Source organism: Pleurodeles waltl, chromosome 9 (genome assembly GCF_031143425.1).
Source record: "Pleurodeles waltl isolate 20211129_DDA chromosome 9, aPleWal1.hap1.20221129, whole genome shotgun sequence".
Taxonomy (NCBI): Eukaryota; Metazoa; Chordata; class Amphibia; order Caudata; family Salamandridae; genus Pleurodeles; species Pleurodeles waltl.
The window spans coordinates 1159861797-1159879814 of NC_090448.1; positions in this window are offsets into that span (position 1 = coordinate 1159861797).

The following is an 18018-nucleotide window of genomic DNA, read 5'->3' on the forward strand; positions in this document are numbered from 1 at the left end:
TGTGCACTGTGGGCTTCCTAAGTCACGGATTGAAACCCAGAGCAGGCTTTGCTGTCTGGAGGGGGACACCATGTGCACCCATCCTTTTACTGGGCACAACTACTACGTCATTTTCTCCATCCATCTGGGGCACGGATGACACAGCTGTGTTATTTTCTTCTGTGTATAGAGGTGGTTCATGCAGTATGACTGCTGCAGGTGGTTGTGGCAACAAAGGAATCCATTTGATTTCCTAAATGCAAGTGGTACCTAAGATGGAGGGTAGAGGGAGCCCCATATAGCAATGTGAATTACAGTCTCCTCCAGGACATTCCTGATATCCTTGGTAGGGGACCAAAGTCTAGGGTGTGGAAGAGAGGAGAAAAGGAGGCCTTTTATTGGTTTGGGAAATACCCTTGCTTCTTCATGGCTATTTGTTCACTTGAAGGATTATGTCACACCGATTAGGAGGTAGTTAATTGGGACAGCCTCTGCTTTTGTGTTCTTGTTTTTTCTCGCTGACAGAATAATCCCTACTCCACTTCACTTCCCTTTTGACACCTGGAGATAAAAATCAGCGCGAACCGCATGACCTAATGCTCTCCGCCGCTTGCAGAACTCTGTATAGTGTAGCAGAGTTTTTTGGTCATTATGCGGTACTGCAAACTCTGCCTAGAGCTAAATATAATGGACCCTGACTTTAGGGCTTGAAGGCCTGCTTAAGGGTGACATATATCTTGCATGCAGTGTAAGGGACCAGGGCTCACATGCTGTGTGACATGTCATGTTTTCATTTTGGGTTTGCACGAAGATACGCAGCCTCAAAGGCAGTACTGTGTGCACTTAGGAGAGGTGGTCCCTGAGGGTGGCACAATCTGTGCTGCAGCCCTAAAGGGCCTTCCTTTAGTACCCCATGCCATAGGTACCTGGGGTACCATTTGCTAGGAACTTACAGTGAGAACTAAAGGTGTGCCAATTGAGAAAAACAAAAGTGTAGTTTTAGAGAAAGAGATCTGGCACTGGGGACCTGTTTGGGGGACCCTGCACACTTTAAGTCGAAACTACACCAGAAACCAGGCAAGAAGTTGGGGGGGGGGGTGACCTTGTCAAAAGAGGCACTTTGACATGAATTAATGTCCTTTCCCAGGATCCAGACCAGAAACATGTTTCAGGGAAAGCTGCCTTGAGGTTCGCCCTTGAAGAATGAGGTGATCGGCAGCTTAGGAGGGATATTAGAGATTACCTTGCATGAGAAGGACATTGCTTCAAAGAGGGGAATGATGAAGGAACTGCAGTGGTGAGGAACTGAAAATGCTGCTGCATCTCAGAAGAGGGCACAGCATAAGCTGGAGGATCCAAATGTTCAGGCGTTAAAGGGAGGCTTCCATTGTTTACAGTGGGCCTCAATGGGCTTTGCAGGATTAGTGTTAACATTTTTTATGCTAATCCTGCAAAGCTCCAAACTAGCATAAAAAATTTGACGCTAGTCCCCTAACTACCTCCATGGTGCACCGTAACCTAGATATGGTGCACACATGATGTCATGGGGGGGGGGGAGAAGCGCAAGAAAAGTGGTGCTACACTGGGTGCAGCACCACTTTTATTAAATAAGGCCAAAAGAGAGACTTGTACTGTAGCTTCCTTGTTGTCAATGCAGTTCTGTTTTGTATTTCAAATGAAGGCCGATGGGAAGGGTGCCTTAACTGTAGTCCTTCTTTGGTTTCCATGGCATAGAAACAAAGCAAAGACAAAAATGATGGCTCCCGTGTCACCTGACCTTCTTTTGAAATTAAAAACAGAAAGAGTTCTACACTGAAAGGAAAGGAGCCTTTAACATAGCCCGACCTTTTTCTATGAAATAAAAAAAAAGAAATACATAGCTGGCAAGTACGAGGAGGGTGGGTGGTGGCAGCAAGGAGTGCACGTGGGAAGGAGGGAGATATGGGGATTGGATAGATGAGCGTGGTAGGCATATGAAATGAGGAGTTCACAGGGGCAGGAGGTGGGGGTAGTAGACAACGGAGGAGGAACAGAAGAGCCATTCTACTACAGTTGCATTTCCCCGGTAGGGAGCAGACTTGGGAATTGCTTACAGAGGAGGATCGGTTGCCATGACACAACTATGCCCGATACTCTCATGCCCCAATTCTGGTTTGCCCATTTTTGCCATAGTAGAGTTTGGTTTCCAGCACAACTCTGCTGAAGAGGGGGAGAGCAAGACACATGGTAGAGTTGTACCTGTAAATTAGCCGCTCATGCAGTTCAATGCAGGCACTTGATTGGAGGTGGAAGCATACACTGATCTATCCAATAGAATTAGGTGAGAGATGAATACTCCACTGGGTTGAGCCAATGCCGATGGACAAAGTCTCAAGCCAATGGCTGAAACAGCCTGGTTGAAGGAAGCTACTGCTTGACAGGAGTCGATCCTAGACCCATTCCATGTATATTCATAGCAACTGTTCTGTGTAAACTCTCTGCTGTCAAAACTCAGAACCTAAAAAGCAATGGGTACAAAGGCATTTAATTAAATTATTTTTATATAGTAAGTCATTGAAGCCCCATTACACTTGGGAAAACACGTTCATATCAACCAAGTTGCACAAACGTCTCTCCCATGGCCTTTAAACAAACACCTTACTGAATATTCATATGCCCGATTTTAAGTTTTATGACATAAGACCATTGGGGTGATGTCATGATTCCCGTCCACCAACAATTGTAATTAATATCATATTGCACTCTACCTATACAGTTCATGCTAAAAAGCGCTTTTTGAGTGTTGGTTTAAAAAAGGTGTTTTACCAAAACCTTGATGCAGCGATTTAAATTCATGTTGTAAGGTAAAGTCACTTTGAAGTCGTTTTACAACCGTTTTGAGAGTTTTTCCCTGTGAAAAAATAAAATTAAACCTTGTTTTTTTTCTTTCTTGCAAGATAATTTAGTTGCAGAAAGGTGGTTTGACAGTTTCCTCTCCAGCAAAATCTGCCATGAGCAGGAAATGTACCTTTTTTTCCTGAAATGCTCACTATTGACTCATTAATACACACCGCAGGATTTAGGGCCTTACCTAAATATTTTGCATTTGGGGTCCTTTCTACTGGGGTTCCTTTCCCCAAAGTCGTCCACAGTGGATCCCGTTGGTTTGCCTGAGGATTGTAATTTTCTCCTTGAGAATGGTTCACTTCTGTGGGCTAAGAGTCCCGAGAAAAAAAATATACATTTATGTCATCCAATAAATATCCAAATATCCCTTCTTGAGACATCTTATTCTGGTTTAAAGAATGATCTGCATTGGAGAATCCCTCCTCACTTATGTGAGTTAATCCTCTTCACGCCTTCATGGGAGTGCTCATACACCTGGAAACTTCAGAGCAAGGATTGTCTGAGACATTCTGGCCTTCCCCATCTGGGCATACTAACCAGTGATGTTTAAAGAATTCACAGGAAGAAAGTAATTTAACCTTTGACCCTTGCACCTCTAGAAGGCATCTCTTCCTTTGTATCCCATCTATGGAGGCAGCCGCCCCACACTGAAGCCCATCTTCTTTGCTCATTCAGAGATCAGTGGCAGCCAGAGTTCCAGAACTGGAATGGCCATCCCTTTGTTATTGTCACTTGCCAAGGAGCTCCAGAGATGCCCTTTGTCGCAAGCCTCCGAGAAGAAAGTGAATACTTATCCCTTAATTTTATCTGCTTAAGAGATCAGGTAAGGCAGCACCTCAGTTCTCCTGAGGCTCCCAGAGTTCTCATCGCTCTCACACTCTTCCTATGAGTTACTAGTTTTGCTCCCAATGGCAATAAACATTATATTGCTCCTTCACATATTTTATTATGTGTAGAAACGAACTATAATGCTCAGTCAGGGAACGATACCATCAGTCTCTACTTATAGAAAGATAAATATTCCTGGAAAAAAGCATTTTTTAAGCTCTACGGCTGGGTATCAGTTGTTGGGTTCTAGTGTTTTGTATTTAGCTCTGGGACTGAGTGACTGAGATGTCATCCCTGGATATTCAGTCGATGAAGTTGTGCGATTGTTAATAATACATTTTAAACATTCATCTTATCTTATAACAGCCCCTAAGTGGCAGACTGTCTCCATCCCTATATGTTTCCACAAAATATTCTACATTCTTTTTCAATAGTTGGAGATGTGCTGGAGGGAGAAGGGAGGGTAATAGGAAAGTATTTTGGTTTTCCTCTTAAAGTGTGTCAAAGTCATCAGTGGATCTCAGTACAAACATTGAGGTGATATCTGGCTTTTTTTTCTGTAAAAATGTGGGATGCCATGCTTTTGGGGCAAGTTGACCTTGGGCCAGCTCCCATAAAATATCATAATGGACATCTGTGGTATTGCACATAGTGCATTGACAAATCACATCACCAACATATCCTATGCTGTGGGTGCAGCATAGGAATTTATTTATGTATGGAGGAGTTTTATAAAACACTCTGTGTTGCCTTATGCTAATATCGGAGCCCTTGGAGGTAAGCTGAGGTGAAGTGTTGCTTTTGTTCAGGTAAAGAGGCCATTCGTCCAATCATGCTTTGTATGTAGTGCATAAGACCTTGAATTTATTCTTATGTCAACAAGAACCCAAAGGAGAACTTTATTTTGGTCTCGCTTTCAGAGGTAAAGGCAAGCTCTTTCGTCCTGGCCCTCGATTCTTCGGCGCCAGGCACAGAGGTTCTTGTGGAAATCAGAAAAGACTATGCTACAGCAGCCGAACGTGCTATGTTGACCATTCTCATGAGTTTGATTCGCTGATCAGCGAGAAGGTGTGAGGACAATTTCATAAGAAGATTGAGCTGCATGCTTCATATCCTTTGCCAAAGCATTGACTTTTGCAGCGAAGGGGAGCTCCGTGTCCCAAAATATTCCCAAATCCCCTACTTTTGGTGAGTTAGAGAGAGATAATCAGAGGTTTGTAGTCCCGGAAGATGGCAGCGCATCGGGCTGAGGGTCTTAGATTGATTGACTCTCTGCCTTTGAGGTGGTTTATGCAGGAGGTAATGTTGGTTGGATTTTCTGATCCTTAGATTGCTTGACTCTCTGCCTTTGAGGTGGTTTATGCAGGAGGTAATGTTGGTTGGATTCTCTGATCCTTTCCAAGTGAACAGGGATGTATATTGTAATTGTGAATATGGAAGTTCACCTGGTACTATAGTACAGTATAGATAATGGCTTTTTACATCTGAGACAATATTGGGTTGAAATAAGAATCTCTAAATCTATTGCACTGTTTATCCTTCTGGGGTGTAACCAATGCTTAATTAGTGCTTGTTGTTTCTGGTGTGGGATGCCGGCACTTATTTTTGAGGGGCTGCACTTATTTTTCTGCTTCAAGCATTTATTGCGAGCAAAAGACATATATGGGAACAGAGGAAGAGAAAAACGAAACAGCATCACAAAGGGAGAGAGCAGAAAGCTGCAAGAGTGAACTGAAGGGGCAGGGAGTAGCTGTAAATGGATTAAAGAGTCTTGAGATGGCCTCAGTATTCAGTGTTCGCACATTTAATTGCAGCAGCCAAGCGGTTAAGAGGAGGGTTTGGGCACCGGCACATTTTTTTTTTACAAATTAAGCACTGGGTGTAACAAGGGTCTCCCCTGTTCTTGATCACATTTATGGTTCTGTCTGCTTCAATGGATGAGGCAAGGTAATAGCCATGCCCTATGGCAGCAGCATGCAGATGCCCCATATGAAAAGATCAGAAGACGATCCCGAGGAATTGATAACATCTTTTGAGAAACATTCCGAGTAGGAGTGTGTAAAATGTAAAAAAAATTCCTTCAAATATTCTGAAATGTTTTTCAAAAAGTTTCTTGTTTTGGGTTTTTAGGAAAGTTGAGATATTTTAAAAGGAAACTGCTGAAAAAAAGCCCTTCAAAAGTAGGCTTTGTGCAAAACAACCCTTGCAAGAACAGTACATTCTGATGGATACTTCTAACCAAATATTCATCACCTTTAGAACATTCCCCTCGTGCCAGAAAGGATTCCGAAGATTTTTACAGCAGTCTTCCAGCACGTAGCTTGGTGGCACTACGTGGCTCCGCATTGGACTTGTTCCACCCCAGAAGTAATGGAGTGGAGCGCTGTGTGTGAACACCACTTTCTTTCTATCCATGTCTTCAAACATGTATCTGGTGCTTCCTTTTTCATCGGTTTGCTGAGTTTTTCTAAACTGAATTCCAATGTGCAATGGAACAATGTTTGCATTAAACCGACAGGGTTCAAACTGTGCTGTGACTGTTCCATGGAGATGTCGGTGAAAGGCCCACATGAGGTGTGAGGTGTGCCTATGGTGTTTGTGCTCAAGGACTGACCCTGAGTCTTGTGAGGAATCGCCCTCCTGCTCCCAAATGTGATCCAGGACCTTAAAGTGAAGCTGTATGTAGCCGAACATGAAAAGACGACAGGCAAGCCCTGCTCTAAGTCGATGGTGTGGATTAATTCCTGCTCTTGAGGCGGATCCCACAACAGGTCCTCTTCGTGGTCATCCTGCAAGTCGAACTCCAAATCCAAGTGGAAGCACAGGAAGGCATAGCAAAACTCAGTCCCATCCTGCCATTCTGGATGTACAGAGAAGTTGCAAGGGTGCCAAGGTGCCACTTGATCTCGCTCCCAATTGTGATTGCGGAGCCAGTCCTACAGATGGACCGGATGCACCTGAGTTTCCCCGCAGTAGGTCGATGCCTTTAGTGAGGCCATGCTGCATGTTTGACACTACTCCATCTCCCTCTGGTGTGCCTTTGGGCTGCAAGGCCTTGCAATGGTTATTTATCAAAAACTGACTTCCTCACTGTGGTCACCTCAGCTTGTATCACGAGTGAGCTCCATGCTCTCTGGTGCAGCTGCTCTACACCGCCTTTCTCCCAACCAAAATGGTGTTGAGGACCAGGGTGGCCTTTTGCCAAAAGTCACAAGTTATTTTCATGATGGGCAATCCATCACCCTACCAACACACTTTGTTCCTCTGACTCACCCCATTGGGTGGACCCCAAAAGAGGCTTAAGCTTTTACATCAATTGTACTAGAGACCTTCGGATGGATGATCAGCTTTTTGTGAGGTTCTTGGGGCGAAGAGAGGTAAGGCAGTGCAGAAAAGGACTTAGTAAAGGAGGATGGTCCTCTGCATTGAGATCTGCTGTGCATTGACCAAGAAGCAGTCTCCGGAAGGATCGAGGGCTCATTCCATCAGGACCAAGGCTGCTACAACTGTGATGGCACACATTGTGCCTGTTCTTGACATTTGTCAGTCAGCGACCTTGGCATCAGTGCACACATTCACAAAGCACTACTGCCTTTTCATTCAGATCAGATGGCAAGGGCGTTTTGACCATTCAGTCCTACTAGATCTTTTGGTCTGACTCTGCTCCAAAGCCCCTCGACCTTCTAAAGATACTATTTTAGTATCTGTTCTAAATGTGAGGAATATGTGGTTATACGTAACCATCAGAAAAACAAGTTACTTACCTTCTGTAACACTCTTTTTGGTGGATACTCTAAGCGCAGATTCCTGACCCCGTCCAACCTCCCAATTCTAAGGAATGTCCTTCCTTTTCCCATCTAAAAAGATCCCAAATTAGAGATCTGCACAGGGCAACCTCCAAGAGTACCTGCTCTGTGCCCGAGAGTGCAGAAAGAGTCAAGCAAAAAACTGAAGTCAAAGAGGAGGGATGGTGCTTATATATATGATCCTGCTCTTCTGGGGCTGGGCAAGGCCAAGGAAGAGCTATACGGCGCCACCTAGCGTTGCACAAGCACACTGCTGTAAAAAGAATCCGGATCCAGGCTGGTGCTTAGGGAGTATTCTTAAAGGTGAGGAATCTAAGGATGTGGACTCTGTGGTTAGAGTAGCCACCAGAAAGAGGTTGACAAAGGTGAGTAACTTGTTCTTTAGTGGGAGAATTCTCTTGCAAAATGTTTTTGCAGGAACATTTGTGGAAAATCCTTTTGTTCAGGATTTGTAGCCAAAAGTAGAAGTAGTACAAAGTGGACAAACGACGCAACCTACTCAAACTTTATGACATGCAAAGTTGATCAGATTTTCAAATGTGCGTGTGCAAAATCCTGACAGTACATATAAAATGTAACTGTCCAAATGGTTCTTGGAAAGGGCCCTTTAGTTTGTGATACAAGGTTTTTACACTGCTGTTTAAAAACGTGACCAACAAATTATGTAGCATTGTTTGTGTTTCAGGAATATTCCTTTGTTTCCAGACCTACATTGTGCAGTAGTGTAGCAAACTGAAATTCAGTGACGGCAGACATTGAAATACTTTGGAGGCAAAGAAACTCTTTGGTTATTTTCTTGTATAGATCGTCTTCACAAAATCACCATCACTGCCAGAACTCTGGGTTTCAAAACAATAGATTTACATTCATTATTTCCTTGCAGTTAGGTGAATTGAATGCCTCCTTCTCATATATGTGTTGCTTGAATGTAGTATGGACTAGGAGGGCAAGACAATTGCATGGTTAATTAAATAATGAGGCCACATTTATGAAGGCATTTTGCAGTTGCAAAGGTTTTGATTCACAAATTGGAGTGGTTGCGCCTGCAGAATGACCTTTTGGTATGTACAAAACCCATGTTGCAATTCGGTAACATGTTACCAAATCACAATGTGGGTTTGTGAGCATGTACTGAATTGCTATTTAATAGGAGTGTGCTTAGGGCATCCCTTCCAAATAGAGATTCTCAATGGGATGCATTCATGTTTTCCAACTGTAATACGATTGCAAATCATTAATATTTTAGCAACTACATAAAGTTAGTGGTATCCCATTCAGAAAGGGGAAGGGGTCCCGGTGGGACCCCTTTCAATTTGCAAATTTTGGCAAAAAAATGTTTAGGAGTAGGCAGTGGTCCTAAGGACCACTTCCTAGTCTTAATAAAATGTGTAAAATGTTTCTTTTTTTAACACATCCTGTTTTCATTTAAGGAAAACTGTCTGCATTAAAAACAAGATATTTGATTTAAAAGCAATCACGGATATAGAGGTCTTCTGGCCCTAGGTGGCCACCATCCTTGTGATGGCAGCAAATCATAGTGGGTTGCAGTTTACGACCTACTTCATTAATATGCATGAGGTAAGGGGAATTGCAAGCTGCTATGTTTCAGCTTTTAGTACATAGGTCGGTTTGCAACATACCACTGATTCGCTAAAAGTGGAGGTGCAAATTTTGCCCACTTTTAGCGAATACAATGTTTGTACATCTGGCCCATGTTGATATATCAGATTTAGGGGTGACATGCATTTTTTAAATGGGAGTATTACAGATGCATCATTGGTCTGAAATCTGTGCACAAACCCTTTATAGTCCACAAACTTTCTCGGCTTACAAGGGTCTCTGGCTTTCCAGGGTAGCAGTTCACTGCTGGTAGCATAAAATATGAGATTTTAAAAACTTTATTACTTGCTCACAGCTTAAACAAAAACTCCTCCTGCCATGCAGCTGCATATAGAGCCCTGATCCAGGCCTAGCAAGCTAAGGGGGTCCTCTGACACGCCTCAGTTCTACATGCAGTAGACTGCACACAGGACCTGCACAAACAAAAATCAGAGACCGACTTGACAGCAGGTAGATCAGGCGTTTTCCTATTCATCTGTCCTCCCCAAAAGTCATTTGGGGTTCAGAGAATGCCAGTTAATGGCCGGGTAAGCTTATCTTTCTCTAGGTCCACCTCTGTGCTAATGTCTGTTGATGTGCTACATGTACTAATGCAACCAGGTGTTGTCTATCTCAATATCTCCCTTTTCCTCCCTAGACCGGAGATGGTCAATTGCAAGGAGACCCTGTGGCGCGCCTTCTGGCTGCTCCTGATCCTTCTCTGCTGGCCCATCAGTGTCCTCATGGGCTGCCTCTACGGCTGCTTGGCACCTCTCACCACCTGCCTGGGCCTTGAGAACCTCACAGAGTTCCTCCTGCAGGGGGCGCACCTGACCAGGAAGTTTGCTCAGCATGTGAAGGCCACCCAGACCGTGTAGAAGGCGGTAGGGGATCGTCCAGGGGGCTGCAGGAATTCAAGCCTAGCTCAATCGGATGTGGGGGGAAGTTCTGCACAGTGTATGGAATTACAGCACCGCCAATAAACCACATAGCAAATATTTCTAGAATAAAAATATATTCAACATGGATGATGCTGGTGCATGAGTTTTTAAAGGTCGAAGGGTGACTTGACAAACGAAAATCAAATGCACACACGTTCCGTGTTGGAAGAAATGCATATTCTTTCTCACGCAAAATGTAAATACATATGTATGTTCTGTTCACCTCTAAAACACTTTTTAACAATAGGGGATGAAAGGTCTGCTAGGTTTTTAGAAACAGCTAAATGTACTGCTGAAGGTATTGCTTCCAAATGTGTTTCAAATTCAAGGCCAAGTGGCACAGTTAGAAAAGCTTTATTAAATGCATTGGTGAAAGATTATTGTTCACCTACAATTAGTATATTAATTACATTTGCATTGCAGTTCCTTCCCTAGAGCCAACTGTATCCAGTGCTTAATTTGAGCCAGTGGGGGCCACTGGCATTTATTTTTGGGGACTATCATGACAGTCACAGTAGCTGAAAATATTAACAGCATGTCATGATATTTACAATAGCAACATCACAAAACAAAATAAAATGATGGACGGAGTGTTGAAACTTTTCAAACACTCACCCCCAGTCACAGATCTGGGTTTAATCCATCGTTCTTTTGCTCGCCACGTCACCCCAGTTTGGACCCAGCCATATGCAAATCAGTCTTGACCCTGTTCCCCATGGGAACAGTCCAGCCCGAACTGCTAGGCCAGGTCCTCCCTGGACAGGAAACAAGCATCCTGGGACCGGTTTCTGGGTATCACCCTTCATCAGCCAGGCTAGCTTGAATCCAGTGGAGCAGCGAGAAACCAGTCCCAGGATGCTTGTTTTCAGTCCAGGGAAGACCTGGCCTGGCAGTTCGGGCTGGACTGTTCCCATGGGGAACAGGGTCAAGACTGATTTGCATATGGCTGGGTCCAAACTGGAATGGCATGGGCAGCAAAAAAACGATGGATTAAAACCAGATCTGTGACTGGGGGTGAGTGTTTGCATTGTCAGCACTCCGTCCATCATCCTTTTGTGTTGCTAATGATATTTACAATAGTCATTAATATGGCATTTCCGTCACAGTAGCTGAAGATATTAACAGCATCTCATGATTGTCACAGTAGTCATTAATATGATGTGACACAGTATCTGAAGATATTAACAGTATCTCATGATATTCACAATAGTCATTAACATGGTGTGACACAGTACCTGAGGATAATAACCGTATCTCATGATATTCACAATAGTCATTAACATGGTGTGACACAGTACCTGAGGATAATAACTGTATCTCATGATATTCACAAAAGTCATTAACATGGTGTGACACAGTACCTGAAGATATTAACCGTATCTCATGATATTCACAATAGTCATTAACATGGTGTGACACAGTACCTGAGGATAATAACCGTATCTCATGATATTCACAATAGTCATTAACATGGTGTGACACAGTACCTGAAGATATTAACCGTATCTCATGATATTCACAATAGTCATTAACATGGTGTGACACAGTACCTGAGGATAATAACCGTATCTCATGATATTCACAATAGTCATTAACATGGTGTGACACAGTACCTGAGGATAATAACTGTATCTCATGATATTCACAAAAGTCATTAACATGGTGTGACACAGTACCTGAAGATATTAACCGTATCTCATGATATTCACAATAGTCATTAACATGGTGTGACACAGTACCTGAGGATAATAACCGTATCTCATGATATTCACAATAGTCATTAACATGGTGTGACACAGTACCTGAGGATAATAACTGTATCTCATGATATTCACAAAAGTCATTAACATGGTGTGACACAGTACCTGAAGATAGTAACCGTATCTCATGATATTCACAATAGTCATTAATATGGTGTGACACAGTACCTGAGGATAATAACCGTATCTCATGATATTCACAAAAGTCATTAATATGGTGTGACACAGTACCTGAGGATAATAACCGTATCTCATGATATTCACAAAAGTCATTAACATGGTGTGACACAGTACCTGAGGATAATAACCGTATCTCATGATATTCACAATAGTCATTAACATGGTGTGACACAGTACCTGAAGATATTAACCGTATCTCATGATATTCACAATAGTCATTAATATGGTGTGACACAGTACCTGAGGATAATAACCGTATCTCATGATATTCACAATAGTCATTAACATGGTGTGACACAGTACCTGAAGATTTAAACAGCATCTCATGATATTCACAGTAGTCATTAACATGGTGTGACAGAGTACCTGAAGATATTAACAGTATATCATGATATTCACAATAGTCATTAACATGGTGTGACACAGTACCTGAAGATATTAACAGTATATCATGATATTCACAATAGTCATTAACATGATGTGAAACAATACCTGAAGATATTAACAGCATCTCATGATATTCACAATAGTCATTAACATGGTGTGACACAGTACCTGAAGATAGTAACAGTATCCCAGGATATTCACAATAGTCATTAACATGGTGTGACAGTTACAGTACCTGAATATTTTAACAGCATCTCATGATATTCACAATAGTCATTAACATGGCACGACAGTCACAGTAGCTTAATATATTAACAGCATGTCATGATATTCACAATAGCTATTAATATGGCATCACTCTCCCAACAGCTGAAGATATTAAAAGCATTCCATGATCTTCCCAATAGTCATTAACACGGTGTGACAGAGTACCTGAAGATATTAACAGTATCTTGTGATATTCACAATAGTCATTATCATGGTGTGACACAGTACCGGAAGATATTAACAGTATCTTGTGATATTCACAATAGTCATTAACATGGTGTGACACAGTACCTGAAGATATTCACAGTATCTTGTGATATTCACAATAGTCATTAATATGGCGTAACAGTCACAATAGCTGAAGATATCAACAGCATCTCATGATATTCACAATAGTAATAAATATGGCATGACAGAGTACCTGAATATATTAACAGTATTTTATGATATTCACAACAGTCATTAATATGGTGTGACAGAGTACCTGAATATATTAACATTTGTGATATTCACAATAGTCATTAATATGGCTTGACACAGTAGCTGAAGATATTAACAGTATCTCATGATATTCACAATAGTCATAAACATGGCACCACAGTCCCAATAGCTGAAGATATTAACAGCATCCCATCATATTTACAATAGTCATCAATATTGCATGAAAGTCACAGTAGGGGAAGATATTAACAGACTCTCACGATATTCACATTAGTTATTAATATGGCATCACAGTCACAATAACTGAAACCATTAAAAGCATTCCATGATATTCCCAATAGTCATTAATATGGCATGGCCGTCACAATACCTGAATATAATAACAGCATCTCATGATATTCACAATAGTCATTAATATGGCGTGACAGTCACTGTACCTGCATATAATAACAGCATCTCATGATATTCACAATAGTCAATAATATGGTGTGACAGTTACAGCAGCTGAAGATATTAACAGCATTTCATGATCTTCACAATAGCCTTTAATATTAATATCCATAGACACCCTGGATAGGAACAGATCACAATATTCATAACTGCTCATGATATTTGCAGCAGGCGGTGATATTCACAGAAGCTCATACACATGATACTGAAAGCAGCGCATTACTTTTTTAGCTGCTCATGATAGTATCTAATGCCCTTTGTATTATCTTCTCAAATTCACAACAGCTCCTGAATTGAACAGCAGTTCATGAAATTTTCAGTCATTTGCAGCAACTCATAATCTAAAAAGATCAGGATCTCCCTAGAAGCTTGTGACTTTTGGGGCAGCTCATGATAATCTGAGCATATCGTGATACTGATGGCAGATCATGATATTTGAATCAATTCATGCTATTCGCAACAGCTCATGTGATTCACTTTCCGCAGATCACATGACATTTGCAGCAGCTCTTGAATTCTGGAGCACCTCATTAGACCTGCAAAAGTTCACAGGGTTTGCAGCATTTCCTTATAATGATAACAGCTCATGATTGCAGCAGTTTATATTCAGAGACCCTCGGGATCTTTGTAGCAGCTCATGATATGTGGAGCACCTCTTGTTACAAGTATTCCATTACACTCACTGAACCTCATTACACCTGCAACAGTTCACAGTGTTTGCTGCAGCTTGTAATAGTCACTGGGGCTCCTGACTTTTGCACCAGTTTCAGATCCATGGAGCAGCTGATAACACCTGCAGTACAGGTTATTCATGGGGGCTTTTGATATGTGCAACAATTCACTAAATGTAAAGAATCTTTTGATACTTAAAGCAGCTTACTGGCAGAAGCTCTTTATCATAATCACAGCCCTTGGTGTTCTGAGTAGCTCCTTGTCAAAGAGCCAAAAGAGGGAGTTGATAAAGTTGATATGTTTATTGTTGCAGTAAAGAGCAGCGACAGAGGTGGTGCCCCAAGTATACATCTCTCTTCATCCATCTCCACACTCCCGCTGTCCCACCCATCTCCCACAGTCCTCCACATTCTACATTCCATCATTCATGTGATAAACACACACCGTCAGCTAATACACGCGGGCACTGCACCACACTTTCCCCTTCCTTTCAATGGCTTACAATCTCAACCCTGACAACAGATACAAACTCAACTCACACACAAGAACATCCACACACAACATGCAGCCATACATACAACATGTAGCAAAGCAAAGACTACAAGACCTACTTAACACGCAACAAACTAAACCAAATCGTCACAGAACCTCACAGGCATGTTCCTTTTCCTATTGCTCCGTCTACAAACTTAGGAAGTGTTTCTCAACCTTTTGACTTCTGTAGACCCTATTTCATCATTACTGGAACCTGGGGTCCCTCCACTGAATCGATATTGGAATCCGGGACCCCACCCCCCCCAGTAAGTCATTGTTGGTATCTGGCCCCCCCCACTGAGTCATTACTGGAAGCTGGGGACCCCGGCCGAAACATTGTTGATGATTTGAACTGCAAAACACTACACAAAACTGGAAACACCCGGAAGAACGAGTCCGGAACCACGAGATTGTGAAAAACGAAAGCGAAACAACGCTTTGGTTTTCCACGACTTCCTGGTTTTGGTACCTTAACCACACATGTCTGAACAACGTACATGCGTGGTTAAGGTACAGAAGGGAGTCAGGGTGGACGCGGTGAAGGAGGAGGTAAGTTGGGCTGGGGCTGTTTTTGGGGGAGGGGGCTGGGGTGATTAGGGTTTAGGGGGGGCAGGGTTTAGGGGCGGGGTGGGGACTCAGGGTATTTTTAGTTTTTGGGGTGGGGTGGGGGCTGGGGGTGGTTAGGGATTGGGGGGAGGGTGTCAAGGTTTAGGTTTAAGGGGTGGGGTGGGGGGCTGGGGTGGAAGCATGCTGGGTCGTGCATGCTGATTGCTAATGCCTTTACCAGGAATGCGTTTACAACGGTAAAATCATTGTAAACGCATTTGTGGTAAAGGCATTAGTGGTTAGAACGAGGTTGTTGTTCCGACCTCGTTGTTGAGCCACGGGTGGTTTAGGCACCCGTGGTTCCGAGATGTAACCCACAAAACAATACAGAAACAAGCATTCATCAAACAAATACACACATTATAACACATTTTATTTAGTAAACAAATATAAATAAAAACAAAAAAAATATTTTAAGAGGAAAGTTGGAGCTTTTCTAAGTTCAATCGAAGCCACACATCATCCATATTATATTCTGTTTGATGCACCTGCACGGCTCCCACAAATCAATCTGAGGAAACTAATTAGTTTTTTAGTCTCCAATTTCAAATTCCTAGACATTTACAGTCCATTTGACAATTTTCAACTGTGCATTTAGCCACTTGATTTATATACGCAGGATCCCCGGACCACGGGCTGGTAACCACTGACCTAAGGCATTGCCTACACAAACAATCTTATCAACAGAATCCCAGTTGCTAATGTCACTGTTACCTACTTCCTCTTGCACTTGGGTAACACTTTTCACTTACATCAACAGTTGTATCATTGTCCCAATCCAAATTATGCTCATCAAAGAATACATTACTATTCTCCTCTAAGAGACGTCTACGATAGTCACTATGATCAACCAAATAATACTGTTAATTTTTCACCACATCATGCTTACATAGAGAAATTCGGCATCAGTTCCATGTATAGCACCTCCAATTCTTACGGCATTAGAAAAAACTCTGTGATGTTGATGTTCCTTTACCAGCATCTTTAGGCTGTTTGATGATTCTACCCACCTGGCCCAATAGGTTTGAAACACTTCCAACTTTTCTTCACACACAAATACAATTTCATCTTATCCTTGTATTCCCTAACTTTTTTGAAGATACTGGAGTCGCCTATTCATGTTCTCTCAGGGTTTTCCCACTTAGCCACCACAGAAAAATCTTTGATCCTGGGACACTTGGTTTCAACAACTCAAAAAAAGATTTGTCTGCATTTACACTGTTTACAGGAACTCTGAAGTTCAGTAAATAGCTTGACAACATAATTTCCTCAATAGCTATTCTCTCTACCATACAAACAATATCATAGCAAAGTGACTAAGCAACACAAAGATATATGCTAATTCCTAATGTCCTTCATGGACCACTGGATATGTCTATAGGTGAAGGTTCCAGATTACATATTGTAGATTTCTTTCTCACTACTGTAAACCTGTACTGCCTTACCTAATAATCTATTTGATACATTTTCGACCACTAGTATTATGATCTAACACCTCTTTTTGTCATAGACTGTCCCAAATGTCCTTCATGAGCTAGCAATGCACCCTGCATCTTAAACTCTCATGTAGTAGATTTTGTTCAGCTTGCACAATTAACCCATACTCATATGTGTGTTCATCCTTAATTTTGATGAAACTGTCCTGACACATTAGTTCTTAAGGCCACCATCAAAGACTAGGGTACACATTGTAAAACCTTGTCTTCCCCACTTTCAACCACCAATTAATGCACAGTTATTACTTCTTGGGCATCTTTGCATACATCAAACAGAAGATGCAATTTGTCTTCCCTTCTCCACATCTTCATGCACATCCTCTTCAATGGCAATACACCCATTAAATCTGCAGGAACATTGATTCCCCCTTTAACATATTCTACAAGATACTGATGTGATTGAAGTTTGGCAGCTTGTTTAACCAAGTGTGCTGTCATAGTTCTTCCACAACCTGGTGCTAGCATATTGACAAAGGCTTACAATCTGTGCAAATTATATATTTTGTCCCCTAAATTAATAGTTTAATAGTTTATATTTTTCTGAAGTCCATGTGCATGCTGCTAATTCACATTCTATGACCGAATCGTTCCTTTCAGATTATTTCAGGGTGCATGATGCACGTAACAACGTCTTTTCATTGGGTCCCTCTCTTTGTATAAGACAGCCCCAAGCCTGCAATTGCTTGCAGTGACTGCTATAATGCATTCCTTTTCATCAGAAAAAGGTTTTATGACAAGGTTTGTTAGAAATGTCTTCTCTCAATTGTTTTAAAGAGTTTTCTTTAGAACAAAAGCATTTGCATTCTTCTTTAATAAGCCCATAAATGTTTCTAATGTGTGAGCATATTTTTCTTTATTTTTTTATAGAATTCCAACAGCCATCAAATGGAGACTAACTGATCTTGGTTTTAAGTAATGGGACATTTACAATTTACTCTACATGTTTGCATCTACATTTAAAACCATTTGTGCTATTGGCATGGCCCAGATAATCAATTTCCGTGTATCTGAAATTGTATTTGGATAACTTTACTATTAACATTTTCTCTCATAAGGCTGCCACGACTTTTGTTAAGTTCTTGTCATGCTCTTCAAAATTCCTTACAAAAACTATTTGCTTGGGAAGCAATGGCCCCATTTATTCCATTCCAGGGGTCTCTCAAAATGTGTTGGAAAAGGAGAGGCA